Below are 8,755 nucleotides of genomic sequence, written 5' to 3' on the forward strand. Positions count from 1 at the left end.
CTTGAATCTAAAAATCTCAGTATGATGCAGAATAAAGGAGCATTCAGTGAGTCGAAATATAATTGAATAGAAGCCTACAGAAAGCAGTCTGTGTCAACAAAAATGTCGAAGTCATTTTTATTTCGCCTACTTTACTTTGAACTGATTGAAAAAGAGAAATACTGATGTGGACACAATGACGTATGGATGGAGAGATTGATGGATGGATGACGCTCTGTTAGGAGGCACCGCCCAGCCAGCAGCCTGGACAGCAGATCTCAGGGTACAGAGTCATGCTGGTGCTGCTTCTGCTGCTGCTGGCTGCTGTTTGCTGAAGTCTGACGACAGGATTTATCTCCTTTGAACGGTAACTACTCTATTCATCAGTTATAAAAGCCTAATTTAAACTGAAGTGGTCATCCAAGTATCGCGCTTCTTTCCGGGAAGTTTGAAGAGTATCCTGGAGGGAGTGTCCCTTTACAAATAACGGTCAATATTAGATCAGGTAAACCGGACTCTTATTCTCGTAGAGGCTGCGTAGAGGCTTAGTTAATAGTGCATGTAATTGAACAAAATGCAAACACGTGATAGGCTACATGAATATTAAAAACAGACAAATGAAAAGATAAACAACATACATTTAAAGACGTCTATTTTCTTTAAAAAAACCCAAACAATAATAGGCTAATCTCGACGCTCTCTGCAGACCAGTGGACCTTACACAGGTCTTCATTATGCTCTATCCGATATTGTGAGTTGATTATAAATGTTATCCTACCTGATCCGCCAATTTACACTCCAATTCAATCACGAGGTGAACAGACCAAAAAGTTTGGAAATTTGTCTTCGCCTTCTTCAAACAGATCAAGAAAAAGTCCAAAACAGACCAAACTAGACAAATAAAGTTGAAGTTTGTTCATTGGGCGGTTTTATGAAAAGACAGACCTGAAGTTACTTTTTCCACCGTCACAGACGCTCTCGCATCAAAAATAGATGTGATTACAATAATATCAAATACATGGATCTTATCTCCAATATCACTTCAAGATCGAAGCTCAGACATGTACAGACAAGTCGACACAATGCTGTAGATGTTTTGTTTGAGTTCAATTCCACTTAAATTACCATTTTCTTAAAATGCAATATATTATTTGAAAAAATTACTCCGGTATCATTGTGGATTCCCCCGAATAGTGTTTTATTTTTGTCAGTGAATAATTGATGCATGATAAAGTTAGCAGCGTTGTAATGCTCTTGCTGTTCAAGAGGTACTTTTAATAGTTACATTATTATTAATGCATGCTCTTTTTGCAAGGTAGACTGCAAGATAACTACTGTAATAAGCTGTGAGATGAATGTTAAAGAATGTAGCAGAGTGGGAGTATAAAGTAGCACAAAGTTTCACAAATAGTACTTGTATAGTTCCTAAATTAGTCGGCTTTGTGGTGAGCACTTTCAACCCCCTTTGTCTTGAAGTGAACGACAGGTTTAAGTCTCAAACTGTTGTGGCTTTTGAGGGATAACATACGTTTTAACACAGTTCTCATCATGGGTGTTCAAGGTCTTGCTTGATGTCTTTCAGCCGGTGAAGGTAAGAGTCTGTTATGTGGAATCTTTGAGTGATCTGTTAAAATTTGCCAAAGAATATAATCCACCTGCTGAACCATTGTAGCACAAATGGACAGTGAATAAACAGACTTCAGGCCCTCCCAGCACGCTTGTAGATATTGAATCAGAAAGTTGTGTGATCTGCTCCATGACTTCCTCATACTGAGAAACAGAATGACGCTAGTCCAGGCGGGTCAGTACTGACTGTAAATGTCACTGGGAGCTGCCAGTCTTTTTTATATATATATATATTTTTCTAATGAGCATATCGTTTATTCTAATGACTTCATATCTGACATCATGTATGTCAAATATTCCACCCGTTTTGAGACATGACAACGTTGGATCTCTTGCCACCAAACACCCCGAGTAATAGCACATGTGAGGACTCTGCAGGCCGATGCCAGGCCACCTCATGTCTACTCACACTCATTGGCGTCTGCTTGTTGTTCAGCGCAGTGAGGGCGAATGTGGGAGTGCTTTTATTTATTGGCATCATCCTTTGAGACTCATTAGACTTCAGCAACTCCCTAAGGGTTTTGGCAGAGGAAAGTCTCCACCTCCTATTATCTATTTCTCTTGGAAGCACTGTTGTTCAGAGAGGCCAGCTAAAAACTTTTCTTTCAACTTACTGTCTCACTGTCTACTCTGATATAACCCATTGTTTGTCTAATTCTTTGTCCCAGTTTAATCATATTGAAGTTAAAACATGGCAAGGCAAATAACTAATAACAAGGAATAGGGAAAATAATGAAGACTCCTTCTATGAAATAAGAAGCATCAACTTGTAGACTCTATCATAAATCACATCAATGTTGTGTTTTTTCACTCCTTTGCATGGATACAAATGTGACACTGACTTTAAAGCAGTAAAGAAGGGAAACCAAATAACAATGCGCAAACAAACAGTCAAGGAACTGACACACCGAGGCCGGCTTTTATAAGCATCTGACTCTGGAAAAGAAAGTATTGAGTGTGTTTGATTTTCTGTTCCCTTAATTCCAGGGTTGATAAAGTTTAGTGAACACTGTCCTCTTTTCCTGCAGGCTGGTAATGGCTTATTCATAATATGAGAAGTAAGGAATTCAGCTTTCCAGTGTTTAAATACCAACCCCCTTTAAGATGCTTTAGTCAAAGAGCTTCAATTTAATTTCTTCTCCTTGTTTTACGGTCCTGCAAAACCTTCACATTTGTACTTGCTCTGGAGGGACAGATGCACTGAGCAGGTTGTGATCTGCTCAGATCAGCATGTTGTAGTGTGTACACAGGAAGCATGTCTGATGCAGCGTTGCTATGCTCCTGACGTCACAATATAGTATCTGCAGTAGCTTTGCTTTGATCGTGTCCATAAAAAAAAACCAAATGTTAACTTTGTTTCTATCTAAATATCATTGTATTTACACAGTTGTAGTTTGGATACAGGCCGTTTTTGACTTATTTTTTCGTCAGTGACATGGTGTACTGATACACATTGAAAGTGTAGTGAAAGATTTGATATTAGTATTGCCTCAATAGATCTTTCCCCTGATAACTTTTACAGACAGTTTTTAACAGCGCTCTGCTCACCCACAAACGCTCAAGCCTCCCATTTTGTAGTTGCCTCACAATGCAGCAACAAACACATTTGGTCCACTATAGTGTGGACCAAATGTTACAATGCGTCAAGACTGCTCATTTGAAAAAAATGTTGTATCTGTGTTAATTTTCTGCTAAAACAAGATCAATAATGACTAGAAAAAACAATAATTCCTTGGGTTACAATAGGGTCCTACGCACTTCTCAGTACTTCAGACCCTAAATATGCATTGTGTGTATTATGTGTGTATTATGTGCATTATTGTACATTGTGGGGCGGCTGTGGCTCAGTTGGTACAGTCGTCGCCTCTCAACCGGAAGGTCAAGGGTTTGATCCCCAGCTGAGCAACATGTCCGATGTGTCCTTGGGCAAGACACTTAACCCTGCATTGCTCCCGCTGCTTCAGTGGCGGTGTATGAATGGATTAGTGTTGTACTTACTCTCTGATGTACGTCGCTGTGGATAAAAGCGTCTGCTGAGTGAATTGTAACATTATCAAAGGCAAACTCAGTATTTAGTGGTTTGGCTGACAGCAGCAGCTCCGTGATAACACCTCAGCTGCAACTCTGCAGATGTGGTCAATGCAATAATTAAGTGTGTCATGTGTGGAACAAATTGCCTTCCTACACGCCAAGCAAGAGCAAAGCAACTGGTCTGTCAATTTTATGTCGATTGTTCCACTTTTTTTTTGACTTTTGGTTCCAAAGAAAATTGTCTTTGTCTCCCCCTCTTTTAAACTAATTTAGCGGTTGCAGGTCTTATATCTTTAAATGTATTTAAATGTAAGTTAATTATTGGTTTTGTGTTGTACTAAAGTGTTTTAATATAAAATGTCTTTTGTTTCATCACTGCAGACTTTCGAGGATGAGACCCATCAGAGTAAGAACTTTCTTGCTGGCGATAGCTCTTGGTCTTTTGGTCCTCCATCTCTGTAAAGATTTTATAGATCTTTACAGAAATGAAAGGATCCGCCTGCATAACGATGTGAGAGAGGATGACAGTCAAAGAAGACAACACATCACAAAGTACTCCTATGTCTTCAGCTGGCCAGGATGCCAACAAAATAAGTCAGCTGCCAATGTCACCGGCTTCAGCTCTCTTCCTGGAAGCATCCAAGACTTTCTTTACTATCATCACTGTCGCCATTTCCCCATGCTGCTGGACCTTCCTGGCAAATGTGGAGGAGCTGACAATTCAGCAGATGTTTTCCTTCTGCTAGTCATTAAAAGCTCTCCTGGGAACTATGACCGCAGGGAGGTGCTACGCAAAACCTGGGCTAAAGAGAGGCTACGCGATGGTGCGCGCATTCTAAGGATCTTCATCTCAGGAACCACGGCCTCTGGTTTTGAGAAAGAGAGACTCAACAAACTTCTGCAGCTGGAGCAACAAGAGCACAGTGATATTCTCCAGTGGGACTTTCGTGACACATTTTACAACCTCACCTTGAAGCAGATACTTTTCCTGGAATGGATGGAAAGAAGCTGTCCAAATGTTCGCTTCTTGCTAAACGGTGATGATGATGTTTTTGTCAACACAGACAACGTGGTCGAGTATCTTCAAAGCCTCGAAGACAATGATGGAAGCAAGCACCTTTTCATTGGCGATATGATCCAGGGTGTGGGTCCCATTAGATCAGCAGCAAGCAAATATTATATCCCAGTGCAGTTACATAAGTCAGACTCATATCCACCCTACTGTGGTGGTGGGGGCTTCCTCCTGTCTGGCTATACAGCTTTGGTGATTAACAAAATGTCCCACTCAATTTCTATTTTTCCCATTGATGATGTTTACATGGGAATGTGTCTCGCAAAAGCAGGACTTGATCCGTCTGACCATATGGGTGTGAAGACAGCAGGACTGAACATTCCCTTCAGCGATTCAGATGTATATGATCCATGCTACTATAAAGACGTTTTGCTGGTACACAGATTCCTTTCAGCTCACTTGTATCTTATGTGGCACAGAATACACGACCCCAGTCTGAACTGTGGGCCTTTCAAGAATACGCTTTAGAACCACCTAACGTATATTTATAGTTGTCAAGAGTCTTCGTTCCTGCTGGTCTGATCTTCAGCCTATCATGAGGACTGATTTAGGAACACTGTCTGGCCTAAAACTTGGGCTTACTCCAATTGATTTGATGAGAAATGTGCCAGACCCCAACGGGAATGCCATATTTTTCACACTACTGTATCGATAATCATCATTGTTGTGTTGACCATAATTTTAAACTTCCCTCATTCTTCACTGTCGACTTCATCTGAGCAAAAAAAATAATTTATTATTTATGGTCAATTTGTAAGCCTCTTTGATGGATGGATGTCTTTAACTTTTCTTGCCTTTATAAGCTGTTGAGAAAAAACAGCGACCTTTAGCTTTTTTTGTCAAACACTCTTTTCTTTTGTATTTCTATAACATTCTATAAAAACATTGTTTAGTAGCTTTTAGGCTTGAAAAGCCAAACAATATGCACAAATCATGCAAGCTCCTAAAAGGCCTTGATTCTTGTGAGCAACCTTTTAAAAGAACATTCCCAGCCCACACCACATCTGCACAGTTAATGAAGACTTCCCCTCAGTAGGTTGATAGCGACATTGGTGTCGGGTGTTTGACTTCTTAGGGGGATAAGTACACAGGGCTTTGGATTGACACTCAAAAGTTTGGAGGATGGCGTCCTCTTTTGCCTTTTGGTAAGTAAAATATACCAGAGCAAAAGTGTCATTCAATAATGAGCTGCAGACACTAACATGTCAAGCTAACATGCTTGCTGACAGAAGCCTTTTTAATCACCTCCTGTCTTTTAACACATCATGTATGTAACCATCAAGTGTAAGTGCTTTTCTGGGGTTAGTTAGCTAGTTGATCAAATTTGTTGGCTGGGGATTAGATTCCTGCTCTATCTACCTCTGTCAGAACTCAAGCACCCATTTAAAAAAAAGATACAGATTTTGTCTCGTCAATTTGCCTCGATTATCATTGAAAACAGAATATGTCCCACCAAGACCAATTTTATAAACAGATGCAGCCAATGGGGGACATGAAATCAAGAAAGGTCACTTTGTTTTTCTGTAAAAAAAAAAGAAAAAAAAAGGGACATATCACAGCTAACAGTGATAGAAAGAAAACAAGGATTACTTAATTTTTTTGACTTTTAAGCATTAAGCATGGGTTCAACTTTTGAGGGAATATATTTTGTTTATAAGTTGGAAAATAAAATAATAATAAACTTATAATGGTAATTGTTTCTACATAAGGAAGGTAAGGTCTGCTGTAACCTCAGAGTAATGTTGGTCAGAGTACTATTGTGAGGTCCTGAAACACCTTGTACTGTGCAACCAAGAATGAGAAGTGTATGTTTCACCAGTGGGGTAGGGCCTTAAGTTGTTTGTTTTCGGTAGACAAATAGCCTTGCCCATCAAATCTGTGAGTGGACTTCACCTTACATATTCTTGTATCTATTGTGTTTAGTGTATTATAATGTATAATGGCTCTCAGCTTGGGAGTGGGATTGTGTTGTGTTGTGTCAAGGTCTGGGTATTGATCCATGAAACAACCTTTATTTATATTCTACGTTAAAGCAAACGTGCACACAGAAACAAACCAATACCTATCTCTAGTAATGTTACAGTATAGGGCTCTAAAGGACCAATACTGAGTTGTGCCTACATTTTACTGGAACATCATTTAAATATATCATCAGGGTTTGATTAGATTACTTTTTGGCTGAGGGTTTGTAAATTTACAGTTTTCTCTAATGTCGTTCAGAAGGAAACTAATTAATGTTTTTGTGTATAGTGCCTCTCAGACAGAAACCACTGTGAATAAAGCAAAAAAAAAAAAAAAAAATGCTTTTAAGGAGTGAAAGTGTTTATGTACAGTCGGATGTTCAAATTTATAAAACAGCAGTCAAGATCAGGTGGTTGTTGTAATCGTTGGAAATGTTGTTGTTTTATTTTTATAATGAGAGCTTTGAGATTAAATTTTGTACGGCATATAATAAAAACCTTTTTGTTTTCACAAGTAAATGATTTTCAAATCGTTTTTTCTTATTGTGGACTTTTTTCAGGACCCTATCGGACAAATATTTGAGGTATAGTTCGGGATATTTTCCTTCTAAAAATACATTCGGCTGTGTGAGTAGAATCAAAAAGACACATTTCTATATTTCCCCTAAAGTCAACAAACAGATCAGCAGAACACATACGCGAATGATGTGTGATGAGATGTGTACCTGTATGTTAGTTTACATACTTTATGTATGTACATTTACACATCTATGTGACAGCCCTGTGCACAGCTGTATACATTCCAACACCAATAAGTTACTTTTTGCACATGATCGCAAATGAAAAAAAAAAAAAGTGGGCACAAAGGTTAATGACACAGGGCCCCTTCGCTCTACACTGCTAACCTGTACAAAATGAATCCTGTAATAGTAATCCTGCACCAAGCTGCTTAATCACAAAACCAGCGCTCTGACCAGTCCATGCATAGTTATAATGTAATGAACTTCCACAGACTTCAACTCTTGGTACTCCCATCTCTGGTTATAGCCCCATATAACCATATAAATTACCTTTTTTTGAGGTAACTTGTTTGAGTTGCTGACATAATTGCTGAGTTCAGAGTTGTGATATGGGTGATGTTTGTACAAGACACTGGGTGAATTCCTAGATAAAGAAAAACCTCCTCCATCTTGCTGATTAGGTGAAACATTAAATAACAGTTATTACATTCCCAAATGTCTGTTTAAGTTATTGCCTAATGTGGCTGGGGTGTTATCACAAAGAGTGTTTGTAGACCATCTCTACTATTTTTTTGCTCATGTTTGGTTAACTGTCTTTTATTCTGATAGCTCCCTCACTAGTCTAAAAGTTTCCCTGGTGATGTCAACAGTATGGGGAAATATTTCAACTGCACTGGTTAATGTGTTGTTGCCCCTTTCTTGCAGAGGCCTGGAACTATCAAGTGGTCGGATTTGTTTGAAAGTGAAATATTTAATATAAAGGGAACATCATCTGTCAGTGATTAGATAAGCCATCATGTTGTGTTATGCCTGCAGAATAAGTTTGTCTCCTGATGATATTGTTTTCATTTGATATCCTCTTAATGTTTCTTAATAGTGTTGGATTTGAGGGCAAACGGTATCTCTGGAAGAGAGTGTGGATTTGGGGAGCCATCTACTGGACAAACAATGTAACTGCAGCCCTTAATAACCACATTTAAACATGTAAAACTAATATACAAGTTAATTCAGGCCATTTGCTATATACCATTTTAGATCCCTTTTAATGAAAGATTCCTCTCTGTAATTCCAAATTCAACGTTCAGTTTTATTTTCATCTGCCAATACAAGCTTTGCCAAAGTTGGTAGGGTTGGTTGACTTAATTGATGTCTCGGGTTTCTATGATTTCTTGATCTGAAAACCAATCATTTAGAAAGTTCTATACTTATACATTTTTTCTTACCGTGTGTCACCACACACAAATAACATGTTTATATTGCCTCACTCCACCTTGTCCACCAGGTGGCATAGGACTTATAGTTATTATTCATCTCCAAAATGAAATGTTCAAACTACATCTGCTTTA

At 38.7% G+C, this 8,755-nt stretch overlaps 1 pseudogene; it reads left to right on the forward strand.

Annotated features, from left to right (window-relative positions):
- The first annotated feature begins 220 nt into the window (after positions 1-220).
- Positions 221-7,188, forward strand: LOC110000250 (N-acetyllactosaminide beta-1,3-N-acetylglucosaminyltransferase 3 pseudogene; annotated as a pseudogene).
- Positions 7,189-8,755: the final 1,567 nt, after the last annotated feature.

The sequence above is a fragment of the Labrus bergylta genome, chromosome 6 (genome assembly GCF_963930695.1).
Source record: "Labrus bergylta chromosome 6, fLabBer1.1, whole genome shotgun sequence".
Taxonomy (NCBI): domain Eukaryota; kingdom Metazoa; phylum Chordata; class Actinopteri; order Labriformes; family Labridae; genus Labrus; species Labrus bergylta.